This window comes from Vicugna pacos, chromosome 15 (assembly GCF_048564905.1).
Source record: "Vicugna pacos chromosome 15, VicPac4, whole genome shotgun sequence".
NCBI lineage: Eukaryota > Metazoa > Chordata > Mammalia > Artiodactyla > Camelidae > Vicugna > Vicugna pacos.
In genome coordinates this window covers 16,149,910-16,167,033 of record NC_133001.1, presented here as the reverse complement: position 1 = coordinate 16,167,033, position 17,124 = coordinate 16,149,910, and positions in this window count along the sequence as shown.

The following is a 17,124-nucleotide window of genomic DNA, read 5'->3' as shown; positions in this document are numbered from 1 at the left end:
TACTGAATTCAGAGTATAGTCAGAAAATCACTGAAATATTCCAGGCAAGAAAATGATGAACGTGTTATGGAGAGTAGAGCCAGTGGGGATGCATAACACGGATGGAGATACGGAACATTACGGGACTAGAATTGAGATACCTTGGTAACCGTTTAAGCAGGCAAGCAGATGACAGACAAGGAGGTATTAAAGAAGTCTGGAGTTTCTAGCTTGGGTGCTTGAGTGGATTTTCATACAGGGGAATATGGAACCCGTAATGAGGAATAACTTTTGAAGACAGTTGTGGATGAGTTCATTTTATATGCTAAGTGGGATCTGCCTTCTATTCTTCTATTTGTGACCTTGTTCTCATTCCTTCTTGCTTCACTTATGTTAGTGCTTCATCAGTTTCCCCTATTTTACACCTTTGATTTCCATTTTTCCACTGGAATTCTCTCCCTAAAAGCACGTTCAAGTTGCCCCTTCCTCAATGACACCGTTATTCTAGTCTCTCCTTATTACCCCCATTGCCCCTACCTTTTTTTTTTTTTTTTACCACCACTTATTCATGCATTAATTCATTCACATATTTAACTAATATTTATGGAGAGCTTTCAATATACCAGGCATGGTTCTACATGATGGAAAACATCAGTAAATAAAAGAGAGAAAATTTTCTACTTCCTTGGAGGTCACATACTTATTCTACTTACTCATTATTTCCTTCTTATTTGCTTCCACCATTATCCTGGAATTATTCTTCTGAAAGTTGACACTGACTACAAGATTGTGAAATCCAAGTGCCATTTCTTGGTCTCTGTGACCTCTCTGCAGCACTTGACATTGTTGACAGCTCTCTAGTCCCTTAGCTTAACTCTTGTTATCATCACCTCTTCTGCTTTTCTGTTTCCTGGAATGCTGCATTTATGTTTCCTTCTCTGCCTTTCTTCCATTCTTTTCTCCAGTCCTTCCTACTCATGTTTTAAGGACTTGCTCTCAGATATGACATTCTAACTTGTACTGTACCATACACTCAAGTTTACACATAAAGTTTATATATAAACTTGGGTGTATGTTTTATCTAGACCACTGTTTCCTAAAATGGTTTCCATGGGGCAGAAGTTCTTTAGGTTGCTGACAGATGTGATATAAAGAATGAGTTCTGTAGTCAAATACTTTTGGGAAAACACTGGGGTAAAACACTGGGCTTCTCCATGGCAATAACTTCTTAGAGCAATTAACATGCCAGTGAGAATTATGAGTCACCTAAAGAATGAATGTGTTTCCCTCATGTCTTTGATCACAGAACCTCATTTTTGAGTTGTATCATGTAGGACTTCTGAAGAACACACTTTAGGAAATATTATACTAGACAATAAGCTCTTTGAATGCCAAGAGCTTATCATATGTATTTGTTTATGTATTCCCTAGAAAACTCTGAAGAACGTTTCGGTCCCAGTAGGTATTTAGTACAATTCAATAGGCAGAAAGTAAGATGACGGCATTCCAAGTGCAAAAGTGAAAGGGCAGGAAAGCATGGGCCATGTTTTGGAACACTTGGTTCAGTTTAGCCATAAGTGATGAGAAAGAATTCTATGAATAATTATATGCCAAGAAATTAGGTAGCTTAGATGAAACAGACAAATTCCTAGAAAGACACAAACTACCAACACTAACTCATGAAGAAATAGGCAATCTGAATAGATCTATATTAAGTAAATAGATTGATTTAGAAATGAAAAAACTACCCACAAAGAAAAGCCCAGGCCCAGTTCGCTTCACTACTGAATTCTATCAAACATAGGTACAGTAGGTATAATCAAGCCTGATGTTGGAGGAATTCATACTTTACCCTATCAGTAGTGAAAGCTGGAGGTTTGGAAAGTTGAATAATACAATAAGGGCAGGATCAAATTCCTCTTTCCAAGCAGAGATGCTGCTGAACCATCTGGGTTGTCTACACTCCTGAACTGAGCCAGAAACAAGTTGGCCCTGGGTCTACTGGGCATAGGTCCTATGACATTTACTGCTTGATTGAATGTTGACTAATAAGGCTGTGAGGTAGTCCAATAGTTCTGAGCTGGAATAAATAAACTAAATCACCAGCAATAGACATCCACCTGTCTAGAAATGCATCTGAAAGTAGGTTATGAAGTGGGTGGCTTGCTGCTGCCTCAAGAAATCGGTGTCACTTTGGCTAAATCAGGCCAAGCTTGCTCTCACAATCTTTAGTGAGGAATCAAAGCTACTCAAAACAACATGACCAAAGTTCATGTCAACCCATGGCCATAACCATCACCCAAAACTGTCTTACCTATTATAAAACCCCAAAATGAACTTTCTCCCCATACCTCTCTATTTTTAATTCCATAGAAATACTTAGTAAAAAGATGAACACGGATACTTGTAATGTCTCACAAAATTATCTTAGTTCTGTACATTGTCTTACTTCTATTAAAGATATCAGCAGGCTGTTACTTTGTCAATTCCCAATCTTCAGCAGGGCAGGAATGAGACTCTGCTACTCAGTCAGTAGTCTGTTCCCTACAAGCATATTCAGTGCCTACTAGTATGACTATTCCTTCATGTTCTTCTCACTTACATCTTTCTGCTTGGCAATCCCTATAGAAAATCTAGTGTTCCATTTCCCCTATTATTTCATTCATTCATTTGGCAAATTTTTTTGAGCATCTTCTATGTTCCAAATGCTGACCTGGGTTCTGGGGATTTAGCAATGAGCAAAGTCCCTGCCTTCATGGAGCTTATGTTCTAGAGACGGAGGCAGATGATAAGCAAACAGATATGTAATGGTGGTGGTAAGTGCTATGTAGAAAGGGTCAGGGGCTAGAGAATGACTAGGCAGATAGGGCAGTTAGGTAATGGGGTCCCTCAGAAGTCATCACATTTTATCAGAAACCTGAAAGCAAGAGAAAACTTTGCAGATATCTAGGGGAAGGGTGTTATGGACAGAGGGAACAGCAAGGCTGTGAGATGTGAATGTGCTTGGTGTAAAAAATAGCAAGGAAGCCAAGGAGCCTCATGGGAAAGGAGTTTAGAAAAAAAGGTGGAGGGGAAGCAGGAAAGCAGATCATGAAGGCCTATAGTCCACAATAACAGCACTAGGAATCCGTTGCAGGCTTGAGAGTAGGGGAGCTACATGACTAATTTAAATTTTAAAAGGGGCATTCAACCATATGATCCAGCAATTCCACTCTTGAGTATATATCTGAAGAAAACAAAAATACCAATATGAAAAGATATATGCACCTCAATGTTCATAGCAGCATTATTTACAATAGCCAAGATATGGAAGCAACTCAAGTGTCCACCAACAGATGAATGGATAAAGATGTGGTACATATATACAATGGAATATTACTCAGCCATAAAAAGAATGAAATCTTGCCATTTGCAACAACATGCATAGTCCTAGAGGGTATTATGCTTAGTGAAGTAAGTCAGACAGAGAAAGACAAATATTCTATGTTATCACTGATATGTGGAATCTAAAAAATAAAACAAATGTATATAACAAAAAATAAATAAATAAAATAAAAAGGAACATTCAACCTGCTGTTTGGAGAATAATCTGTGGGGAGCAAAATCAAAAATGAAAGCAGGGAGACCACTGGACAGTGCAGTAATTGGAAAGAGATGATGGTGGCTCACCCAAGGATGATGAGATGAGGAAGTGAAGTCAGATTCATGATAGATTATGAGGGTACAAACAACAGGATCTGCTGATGACCAGGATGTGGGTTAAGAATGAAAGCCAGGAAACAAGACGTCTTTAAGTTTTTGGCCTAAATAACTAGGTGAATGATGGCACCACTCACTGAAGTAGAGATTACCCAATGATGGAAAAGGTTTTGGTGGGGGGAATTGAGAACTCTTTGCAGGACATCTTAAAGTTTTGTGGCATGGCTTTAGAACTCTTTGCCTCACCTTAGATCCCAAATATTTTCTCCTATTTTTTTCTGAAAGTTTTTACTGTATTTTTGTATTACATTTAAGTCTAAGATTTTGAGTTAATTTTTGTATAACATGTGAGACTTAGGTAAAGATTTATTATTTTTCCTATGGATGTACAATTATTTCAGTCTTTGTTGGAAAGGCTATTTTCAGTTAAATTGCTTTTGCACCTTTGTCAAAATTCAGTTAAGCATACTTGGGTGTCTATTTCTGGGTTCTCTATTCTGTTCTATTGATCTATGTATCAATAGATAACATGGTACTGATTGTCATCGCTACATAATAAAGTGTTGTTTTCATATTCTTTTTAATTATAAGTTACTACAAGATATTGAATATAGTTCCCTGTGCTATACAGTATAAACTTGTTGTTTATCTATTTTATATATAGTAGTTATTATCTGTAAATCTCGAACTCCCAATTGATCCCTTCTCACTCCCTTTCCCCATAATGAAGTCTTGAAATAAGAGTAGACTGATTCCTCCTGTTTTATTTTTATTTTTCAGAATAAAATTTTTGCAATTTTATTTATTTATTTTTTTTGCAATTCTAGATCCTTTCCATTTCCATATACATTTTGGAATAATCTTGTCTGTCTACAAAAAACTTTGCTGGAATTTTGTTAGGACTTGCCTTAAACTTGTATATCAATTTGAGAAAGAACTGATATTTTTACTTTGTTGAGTCTTCCAATCTATAAACATAGTATATTTCTCCATTTCTTTAAATCTTCTTAATTTTTAAATCAGTGTTTTATAGTTTTCAGCATACATAGCCTCTACATGTTTTGTTAGACTTATATCTTATTTTATCTTTATGGAAATGATCATGAGTAATATTGAATTTAAAATTTTGGTGTTCACATATTCATTGCCAGTACATGGAAATGCAATTAATTTTTGTGCTTAATTTATATCCTGTGAACTTGCTGAACTTGCTTATTCATTCTAGGAGGGTTTTGGTTTTGGTTTTGTAGATTCCTTGGGATTTTCTATGTAGACAATCGTGCTATCTGCAAATAGGAAGAATTTTATTTCTTCCTTTCTAATCTATGTGTTTTTCATTTTCTTTTTTGCTTTATTGCATTGGCTAGGACTTCTAGCACTATGTTGATACTGAAAAACCTTGAGTGATGATACTGAACAACCTTGCCTTTTTGGGATTTTAGGGGGAAAACATTCAATCTTTCATTATTAAGTATAATGTAAGTGGTGAGTTTTTTTGTAGATGTTCTTTCTCAAGTTGAGAAAGCTTCCCTCTATTTCTAGTTTTCTGACAGGTTTTATAATAAATGAGTGTTGAATTTTGTCAAATGCTCTCCTTAATTGATTGATATAATCATGTAATTTTCCTCCTTTAGCCTGTTTATATGGCAAATGACATTGATTTTTTGGGGTAGGAAGGGCCTGGGATTTCAAAACGTAGAACAGATAAGCAAGATTGTACTGTGTAGCATAGGGAAATATATACAGGATCTTGTGGTGGCTCACAACTAAAGAATGTGACAATGAATGTATGTATGTTCATGTATAACTGAAAAATTGTGTTCTACACTGGAATTTGACACAACATTGTAAAATGACTATAACTCAATAAAAAAAAGTTTAAAAAAACACGTTGATTTTTCAATGCAATATTGGTTCAACATCTGAAAATCAATTAATGTAATATATCATTTCAATAGAATAAAAAATAAAAATTACATGATCATCTCTGCTATGGACTGAATTGAGTAACCCCCAAATTCGTATGTGGAAAGCCTAACACCCAATGTGATGGTATCTGGAGATGGGGCCTTTACTTTGTATTTGCTTTAGATAAGATCATAAGGGAAAAGCCTGCATGAAGGGATTAGTGTTCTTATAAAAAGAGATACCAGAGAATTTGGTTTCTCTCCCTCCCTTATGTAAGGGTATACTGAGAAGGTGGCTGTCTGCAAGCCAGGAAGGGAGCTCTCACCAGAATCTATCCATGCTGACACCCAGATCTCAGACTTCCAGGCTCTAGAGTTGTAATAAAATAAATTTATGTTGTTAATGCCACTCAATCTATAGTATTTTGTTATGGCAGCCCAAGCAGACTAAGGTAATCTCAATATACTTAGAAAAAGCACTTGACAGAATCCAACACCCTTGCATGATAAAAAATACTCAACAAACAAGGAATAGAAAATAACTTCCTCAATAAAGGGCATCTACAAAATACCCACAGGCAACATCATACTTAATGGTGAAAGACTAGGTGCTTTTCCTTTATAATCAGGAAGCAGACAAGAATGTCCACTCTTACCACTTCTATTCTACCTTTTACTAGAGATTCTGGTCAGGGTAATTAGACAAGAAAAAGAAAAGGCATCCAGTTTGGAAAGGAAGAAATAAAACTATCTCTATTTATAGATGACATGATCTTTTACATAGAAAATCTTATAGACTCCACTAAAAAACTATTAGAACTAGAAAACAATTTCACAAGATTATGAGACACAAGATTGACTTACAAAAATTAATTGTAGTTTTATACAATTGCAATAAGCAATCAAAAAATGAAATTCAGAAAACAATTTTATTAACAATAGCATCAAAAAGAACAAAATACTTAGGAATAAATTTAACAAAATAGGGTCAAAATTTCTAGTCTGAAAACTATGAAACACTGTTGAAAGAAATTAAATATCTAAGGAAATGGAAAAATCCATATTCTTGGCTCAGAAGACTTAACATTGTTAAGATGCAGTACTCTTGAAATGGACTTACAGATTCAACTCAATCCCATCAGGATCTCTACTGACTTCTTTATAGAAATTTACAAGCTGATTCTAAAATTCACATGGAATTACAAGGGATCCAGAATAACCAAACTGATTCTGAAAAAGGAGAACAAATTTGGAGGACTCACACTGGCTTCACAACTTACTACGAACAACAGTAATTAAGAGAGTGTGATAATGGCACAAGGAAGATGTATAGATCAATACAGTAGAACTGAGAGCCTAGAAATAAACTCATACACCTATGTTCAACAGATTTTTGACAAGGGTACCAGACCATTCAATAAAGAAGAATATTCTTTTCAACAAATGCTAGGACAGTAGGATACACAAAGGCAAAAAGATGAAGTTGGATCCTTGTGTCACATCATATAAAAATTAGCTTAAAATGGATTAAAGACCCAAATGTAAGATGTAAAACTATAAAGTTTTTATAAAGAAATATAGGGTCAAATCTTTATTACCTTGGATTTGGCAAAGGATTCTTAGATACGACACCAAAAGCATGAGCAACAAAAGAGAAAATTGATAAATTGGACTTCATCAAAATTAAAACCTTTTGTAGCTCAAATGCGACCATATGCTTCTTATTTAAACATTCTGTTTTAGCTGGTTTCCTGTGACACTGCTCCAGGAGAAGGAAGGAGGGGATGAGGGAGTGGTCAGTTGAGGGTAGAAGTCCAGATGGGTACTGGACTCTCTCAGCCTCTTCTCAGCGTCTGTTGGCATTTGGGCTGTGGGTGCTTTTCATTACTTATAGGTGGAGATGGGAGTTCCAGCTCTTCACTATGCCTCCATGGATACCTCCCCAGTAGGGAGGGAGAGGGGAGGACTTAATACTACTCTCTACCTGGACTCCACTGATGCCACAGAGGTGGGGTGAGCAGCCTCTGGTCTCATTACTACCAGGTTGTCATGAAAGCCTTGACTCTCCACTAGACTTCCTCTGACACCAAACTTGCTGTGGTGGGTGTCAGGACAGGGTTGGGCACTTCATCAGCCTGGCAAAAGTGGAAGTCTGAGCTCTCCACTTGGCTTCTACTAGTTGGGGCCACAGTTTTTTTCTGTCACGTTTGGCTAAAATATAGCAAAGTTTAAAGTCTTTAAGTTTTTCTGTCCTGCTAGGCTTCCCCTTTCCAGGTCCTTTGGCTAAAAAGAATAGGCTTTTGTTGGGGCTTTCCTTTATTTGTGTTGGTTGCCAGCTTCTTCAGTGCTGAGGCTAGGATATACGAGGCAAAAAGATGACCCAGAAGACTCACCTTTGTGTTGTGCTTTGGGTCCCGAGGTCTCTAATTGGTCTACCTTCTCTCCATCTTTTATGATCTTCCTGTTTGTTTTCAGATCTTAGGCTTTTAAAATCAGAAGAAATCTTGCTGCGAGATGATCCTGTTTAATCACTTTATTTAGCAGTAGAAGACTGTGAACCCCAAGGTTACAAGCTAGTTACCTGCACTGTTGGAAGTACATTCCAGTGTTCACAGTGCTTTTTAGTGTATTAGAGTGCCTCACTTGGATGATTTTGTTTCATTTTGTTAGATGTGTCCTCAAACTAATTGAAACATTTTTCCTCTAGATGCTCACATTTAGGGGAAAAACTTAGCACCATATATTTTGTCCAGTGAATAATCAAACTTAATTCGTAAAACAAACTTAAGAATCATTCATTTTCTAATGCATAGGATTGAATCAAAATAAATTTTTATAAGATACTTAACATTTACTTTATGGTAAAACACTGTGCTAATATACATGTGCTATAAAATGGGCCACGTTACCTACCCACTGGTACTATTTCATCAAAAACCTCTGGCACATGAAAATGTCCCAAGTGTTGTTATTAATGAACTGTTATTAACTTGATGCAGTTCTTTTAGGAAACTTGTCTGTTTCCACAAGATATTCTGTTTGCTTAATTTTCTATTGGACTGCCTGTCTTGTTTTAAATGTTTTGTCAATGTATAATGCCATTGATACAACTGCCAATGGAAGATGTGTATTTAATCTATTTAAATAGTTGTTGTGCAACTGAGTTTTCTAAGAGGATTTCCTAAATTGCTTCATAGGACTTATTTTTTTCCTCCCAAGTATTTCCCAAGGTAGATACCAATAAAAAGCTGTATTATTTCGTCTGTCAAAACTCCATACTGCAAGTAATTGGTAGTTTGTTCCAAATTGCCAGTTAGGAAGGTCTCAAGGAGACTAATTCTGACAGCTCTGGGTAGCATCTTTTTTTTTTTCTTCAAAATGATGTTAAAAACACCTATTCCTTTTTACAAAAGGCTATATTTGTACATCACAGAACAATATGACAATACTGACAAGCAAACATTTCCTGAAAACATTTTTAATTCTACCAACCTAGAGGCTTGTTATCTTGACATCTGGGTGGAGCCTTCCAGACCTTTTCCTAGGACATGTTTAAACACACACACACACACACACACACACAGAGTTTTAATAGAAAAAATCTCCAGTTATGGCACTTGTGAAGTATTTAGCACAGGCCCTGGGGCTCTTTGGCTTTTTTGGAAAGAAGGAAGTATGTCGTTATACATGACATTGGTTTTGGGTCTTGTGCTATTAGTCTCTTTTTACTACGTTAACATTTTAGGTTTACTTTGGTGTAAGCTTTTAGACTTAATTCATTCTATACTATTCTACTTTGGTAGGAATAGGCTTTCAACCTTAGGAAACATTTTAAACAACTAGTCGAGGATAAAAATGAAAGAAGGGAGGAGGCAGAGAGAGAATGGTTGATGTTTAAAGTAGTTATTGTGGTTATTTCTGGGCTATTTCCCATGCATAAACACTAATATTTCATTCTGTTACTTATGAATCAAGAAGTCAAGTGTCTATTAAGCCTTCTAAGAACTTTTTAAAGTAGCATTTATTATTTTCCTGGCCATAAAAAATGTTCATTATAGGGAATATGAAAAAAATTTAAAGATGTAAAGAAAATTAAAATGGCTCATAATCCTACTATTCAGCAGTAATCAGTTAACATTTTTATATAGTTGCTTCTGTCTTTTTTCTATGCATATACATGTATTTTTACTAAGTTGGGATGATACTCTATAAGATCAAATGAACTTGAAACATATTTTAAAATTTCCATAAATTATAAATGGTCATATTTTAAAATAATCATATATTGATGTATCAATGTATTAAAAGATTTTACTATTGTTGATTTAGATTAGATTTTCTGAAGTTTGTCATTATAAATGACACTGCAGTGAATATCTTTTATATAAAAATCTTTGCTTGAATTTTTATTCTCTTTGAATAGATTTTTAAGAGAGCAATTATTGGATCAAAGGTTACATACGTTTTTAAGGTTCTTAATATATCTTGCTAAAAAGTATCTTAAGAACTTGAAATATAGTTTTGAAATTGTATTTCAATTTTTATCATGCAGCCAGAGGGTCTAGAGGTGATATGCTATGGACAGGAAAAAATGTGCATTTATTATGAATAACACATCTATATGATCTGCATAATAAAATTGCTTCCACCTATTTAGAATGGTTTCTAGTAAACTGTACATTTCTGGAGTAAATCATAAATTCTATGAATAAATTACGAAAAACCATAACAGAAATTAGCTGGAGTAGAAACATTTTTAGTAGTCCACCAATTACAGGCTTATGCATGTCTGAGAAGACACAGCTGCTTTCATTGCCAAGCAAACTGCACTAATAGTAAACAAATGTTAAAGAAGTAATAGAGTGAAGCGAGTAACCACCAGCAGGAAGTTTAGGTTCAGAGATTTAATCTCAGGCTGTGTGCTGTTCCCCACCACCCTGGTTATATCTAATTACCAAGAGTAGTGATTTTCTGTTGTCATGCTTGATCTTGCAAAGGACTCTCCTGATGAAGAACGCTGGGTCAGAGTTTCCTCTTGCACATCAAGAAGGGTGCTAAGTATGCATCCTGATCAAATTGCCCTGAGACTCATGCTTTCTGTCGCAATCGTTTTATTTTTCACTCAAGATAAGTCACAGTCTTCATGATTGCCACTGAAGAAAATATTCTCTTGGAAAACTTCAGGTTGTGCAGAATTCTTAAGAGTGAAATCTCTACTCATATCTGATTCTGAGGCCTTGTGGACTGTCATTACTGGGGCTGTTAAACCGACCAATACAGACATCTGTATCAGGTAAGGACGGCAACTATTAGTTTATGCATCCTAAGAAAGCCAGTTTGGGCATTTGGGAAAAGAACTGATCTGTTTTGTGGCCTGTTTTTACATATGTATGGGCAACCATGATTATTCAGAATACCCAACTCACAAAACATTTGATTAATAAATTTCAATTAAAGCTTTAAATTAAAATGTTTCTGAAACTGGTGAAACATCAAAATGGAACATTATAAAATGAAAAAGGAATCCATATATTCTCCATAAACAGCCAAACACAGCCTTCAAACACAAAAGCACTAACAACTGGTGCCCTGGCTTGTTTTGACAGACTGTTCAAATTTTAATTGAAAACAAAAACGTGTGAATTCTACTGCACAGCTTATAATCACAATGCTTAATATAGCACATACGATCTTATACACAGAAAATGTGACTTTAATGCAGACCACTAGCAAAAGTATCTAACTTATTAATGCCTAGTAGTTGGAATATATTTTTGTTAGACAGTTTTGATATCACATACTTAGATGTCTTTTCCAATTTTGTATTTGCTTGGTTGATTTCCACAAGACTTGCATGCCTCTTATGCATGGTAGCATCCTGGTTGATATTTCTATATGTCTGTATCTGAAGTCTGGAAAAGCCACCTGAATGAACAATCCTAGACTGTCTAGACTGGTGATGTCACCAGTCTTTTGGTGTATATGTTAATAACACATATTTATCACCGTCATCTCTTTTTCCCCAGAAACTGTCAGGTGTGAAATCATCATAATGCTGTTTCTTTGATGAGTTCTATCAAAAACATCACATTCATCCTGCGTGATTTTTAAAATTAACTTTACTGGAATATGATTTAGATAAAATGCACCCATTTAAACATGATGCACTTAGATAAATGTAAACACCCACATTCTACATAGTTTTTAATTTGGAAAGATGAGTGACCTGAGTTCAGTCCTAAACTGGTCACTTACTAACCATGTGACCTTGGGCAAGTTACCTTAACTTCTCAAAGCTTGATTCTGCTTTCTGTGAAATGAGAACAGTGGTGATCTCAGAGTTGTGAAGGTTCTGGGAAATAACCAACAGCAAGTGTCCAGCAGACAGCCTGTTCTCAATTTACCTTTTATTACTAGGTAGGATTAAAAATGAAACTTTATATTTCTAAATTTCTACCTGAGGTCTTTCAAATAGAAATCTATGAACTCATTATTTCTTCCTCATTTCTAACTGTTAGCCATACTCCCCTATTCTTTAAGTCAGAGGCAGAAGGAACCCTGGAGAAACAGCATGATCATATACCTCGTTTGACAATTCTTTGTCAGCACTGACATGCATATACAGTTGTGTGTACCTTTCACTCTGCTACCAACCACTGATGAATAATTTCTAAAGGGCAAAGTTTCTCTAGGAATAGGTAGTTATGAAGTTAAGTCTCACAACTACACATTTCCTTAGGCAAAAATGCACAGAAGCTAAAGGATGGCTTCTATAATTGTTCCAGTACAATGCTAAGCACTTGAAGCAGGTGTGTTTTTTTTTTTTTCCCTTTAAACTCCCTGCAAGTGTGAAGGGAATGTTCTTCAGTGTCTGAGAACACAGGCAAACAACTGTATGTATTAAATCATGACTTCATTTCAATCACAAAGGTTTACACCAGCCAATGAATAACTTGCCATGACTACAATCTGCTATCAGACATTGAGAAATGGAGAAGGTAGAGGCTTTATGTCACTCTTGTCTGCGATATATATTCGTCGGAGATCTAACCCCCACCCCCAGCTATCTTTCAGACACCTGATGGGAACTCTGAAAACACCAACACCCCATTTTCCTGCTCGGTGCCTGCATTTCTCTAAAAATTGCCATCTGCACTTGGTCTGCAAGTATGAGGTCAGGTGTCTCTTGTAATTAACAGGCACCCTGTGAGTTATAATTAATTAGAATGCGGTTTCCAGCCACTTGTATTTTTTTTTAACTGATAATGAATTCGCTGCCCCAAACCTTAGCACTCTTTATGTCCTTGCTCCAGGATTTTTCTTTGGCCAAGCACTTCGTATAAGAATTCAGCTGCATTCTTCACCTTTCAACAATCCACTTCTTCCCCCTATCACTCCCCTTCCTACTCCCCTTCCTATCACTTCCACTTCGGGGGCTTGGGGCCGGTGAGCCAGGAGGAAGAAATTCCTAACCAGATCTTCAGGACCCACCCTCCGCAACAGGTTCTCAGTGCAGAGATGCGCCTGGAGGAAGGAAACTCAACCCCAAGGCAATCTACCGCTGCCGGATCCCCAGGCCCGGCCAGAGCACTAATGAGAAAGCACCCTGGCTTCGCCTCGGCCTTGTCTCCACCAAGACTTCGGGAACAGACGACCCGCCGCAGCGCGGAGAAGGAGGAGGGGCCGAAGGAAGAGGAGGTGGGTGGGGAGAAAGAAAAGAAAAGGAAGCGTCCTCCGGAGGCTGGCGGGACCTAGTGGAGCCTCACGGTCTCGGGGCCCCAGGGGTGCGTAGCTTTAGAGACGGAAGCGGAGGGCGGGACGGAGGCGCAGGAACCGGGTGGGGCGTCGTGGGGGCGGAGACTCGTGGGGCGGGCGCTAGTCAGACGCGCGGGGCAGCAGGGCCTCCAAAAAATGCGCGGTCCGGCTGCGCTAGTCCGCTCACGTTGGGAAAGGAGACCCCCTCTCCTAGAGGAGAAGACGGACCCTGGTCGCCAGCCCGCGAGTCGCGGCTCTTCCAATCCTACTTGACCAGCACGGGCCGCCAGTCCAAGAGGGGGCAATCGGGGCAGCTTCTATTTTCATTTTCACTTTCCTGCCCTGGCCGCGGACTTGTAGGGGAGTAAGTGGCGGGGGCCAGCTCTGGTGTCACCGACTCCCGACCCGGGCCGGCCCCCTAACCGCGGCCGGCGAGGGCACAGGGGCTTTGGAGTAAGAGCTGGTCTGCAGGGCTGCACAATCCAAAACTTTACTACCCCCACCCCCCGCCCCGAGATTCCCACCATAGAAGCAATCCAGGATGAAATGCAGATATACTGGGGTCATGATAAGTAACAAGTATTCCCAGCCCCCAACTACCTAAAACTATTCGTCTGATTAAGGGGTTAACTGCTTTTTCTTCTTTAAATAGAAAACCGGACCCTTAGAAATACACAACAGATGTGGCAGCCTGGCTAGTCTGAGAGCAACTGAACAATGAAGCACCTCAGGGGAAGCAAACTGAAGATTCTCCTCTCCCAGTTGTACATGTGACATAGGGCCACTCTCAACTCCTCCTTGCAAATGATTCATGTTTTCTGAGAATTCAGCTTTTCTCGTTCTGTGACAGCTTAACTGAATTCCTCCACTTTTAGTTTGCCTTAAGCCTTGATTGTGTCCATCTACTGAGGTAGCTCAGTGCTAGACCAAAGGAGTAAAGGACCAAAAGAGAGCAAGCCTTTTAAGGAAAGGAAAAACTATAATAATTGCTTTTGCAAAGCATACTTAAGCTTCCATAACTGCAAAATATGTTTGGTTTAACCAACCAAATTCTGTGCTGGGCACTGGGAAAAGTCATAGATAACACAGATACTTTAATAGGAAGACAGCTAAATAGAAAAACAACTATTCAGTATTATATAGTTAATAATAAAAGCATATATTAGGTACAAAAGTAGCCTGATCAAAGGAGTGACTAATTCTATAGGGCATACGGAGATGAGAGCATAAAAGATTTCACCCAGGAATGATGCCCATCTGAGTGGGTATTTGAAGCATAAGCAGAAAAAAGAAAAAAGCTCATTAGGTAGATATTAATAAGTGACTATTGATAATACAGAGAAGTAAAATATAAAGAGGTGCAGAATTCTTTTAATTTTAAATTGTCAGTAGAGAAATTAGTTGGAAAATGTGGTGAAGGGATAGAGAACTCCTTTTACTCAAATCATAAATATTACAAATAAAGTAACAGTCCTCCATAATTCCGACTCCAGGGAAGGCCAGTGTTGTTGTACTGGTGTAGATTCCTCCAGGTTATGTATGTATCCACAACTGACACAATGTTCTATAGAAATGGCATCCACACAATGGAGGTGGTACAGCAGAGTGGTTGAATGTGCCTTTGGCAGTCTGTTGTCACCTGGCCTGGATCGCAGGATCCATTATTTCCCAGTTCTGTCATCTTGGGAAATTATTTCTCTTCACCTCATTTTCCCCCTCTGCAAAACAGGGCTACAGCTGTACCAGTTATCAGTTGAGATTTTAAATGTCAGAGGGGAATTTTTATGCATGGGAAGGAGCCTATAAAGTTGCCTGTGTTTTAAGTGACATTTATTAGTGTTGTAAAATCTAAGCCTACTTGTTATTACACATTAAAACACAAATGTCAAATTCACTTATAAATCTGTCAATTTCATGTTAAAATAAACCGCTTTCACCTGTTCTTTGATTAATGCTCAGTGAGCATATTAATTTGACTTACTAAACTTCCCATTGAAACACTATAAATGGTATAGAATTTTCTTAAGCATTACATGTTAAAGTCACAAAAGCCTACAAATAAATCTATCAAATTCTCTTGCACATTTACACACTGTTTATAAACCTCATTTATTAAATTCCCTTAAATATGTCAAATTCACACATTTTGTATCTAATTGTCTAGGTACTTCACACTCCTAATAAGGCACTTTTACACACTGTAAATCACCTTGGCCCATTCTCTGCCGAGTCCTGAGCACTAACAGAGTACTCCTGTAAGAGTCTTCCTGAGCACTGGGGTGCGGGGCATCGGTTAGGAGAGTGAACTCCCAGCCAGACTGCTCTGCTACCAACAAGCTGTGTGATCTTGGTTAAGTCCCATAACTCTTTGTGCCTCCGTTTTATCATCTGAAAGTCGGGGTAGCAATAGTACGAAACTCACAGAGCTGTTATGAGCTTTACCTGAGTTAGTGCATGCAAAGCACTTAAAACGGTCTTGGCGAGTAATAAGCGCTCAGCAAATGTGTTACTGTAAATCAAGTAAATCAAACTCTCTTAGGCATCTACGCAGCATAAAAAAATCAAACCTGTACATTAAATCAAATTCACTCAAGCATTAAAATACTCTCTGCATCCCTGGTTGGCCAGATCCTAAGTATTTAAATGAAAAATCAATTTAAAATGTCAGATTTTTATCTAACTTGTGAGATTCTCTAAAACATTTCAAATATCTTAAGTACAAAGAACATATACACAAGCAGCAGAATTAAAAATGTGTTACTACATCTTATAAATGTAAGATGTCATTAGAGCTGTATTAATTTTTTCATCATGTGTATGTTATTTGGGATTTCCAATAACATTGCAATGGAAGGAAAGAGATTGATTTTGAGACTGTTAATCTGATGTCACATATTCAGGATTGTCATTCAAAGACAAGATTGGAGTTATGAATTCAGGGTTATGGGTCAAAGATTCCAGATGGGGGAGGAAGGGCTGCACCTTCTGGAGATTCTACCCGGTCTGCCAGTTAGCAAGCTGAGCCCCTTGGAATAGGTGGGAGTTGCCTGCCATGTAGTGGGAACTCAAAGCATTTCAGGTAGGATTTATTTTCCCAATCTAAGGCATTACCTATCCCTTAGGAATCTTACAAGCTTTACCTTTGCCTAATTTTTTTAGTAACTACCTTCAATTTTTCCTTGTTTGATTTGAGAGGATGGAATTCTGCACCTAGAGTTCAGCTAATCTCTTTGCTTATGAAAGTCAGTTAAATTCTTCACTTTCTTTATATTTGCTTTCTTATATGTCTAATAAACAGATTAATGTCATAGTCCTACATCATTATTGTAAGGATTATTGTAAGCCTTAAATGAAATTCTGTAAATCACAATATCTGGTATATAGTAAGTGCTCAATTAATGTTAAGTATTACTATTATTATGTGGTTACTTTTTGCAGCTTTCTTTTCTTTAAACACTTTCACATTCTTTAAATTTGATTAAAATGCAAAAGAACAATTGTCCTTCAATCAAAACTCAAACTTACACTGGCTTATCGTAAGACACTGTGTTACCTTCCTATTGCTGTTATAATAAATTACTGTAAACTTAGTGACTTAAAATAATACAAATTTGTTATCTTACAGTTCTAGAGAGAAATCTAAAATGGTCTGACTGGACTAGGATTGGTGTTGGCAGTGGGCTTCATTCCTTTCTGGAGGCTCTTAGGCAGAATCTATTTCTTTGCCTTTTCTAGCTTTTGGAAGGCACCTGTGTTTCTTGGCTCATGGTCTCTTCTTCAAGCA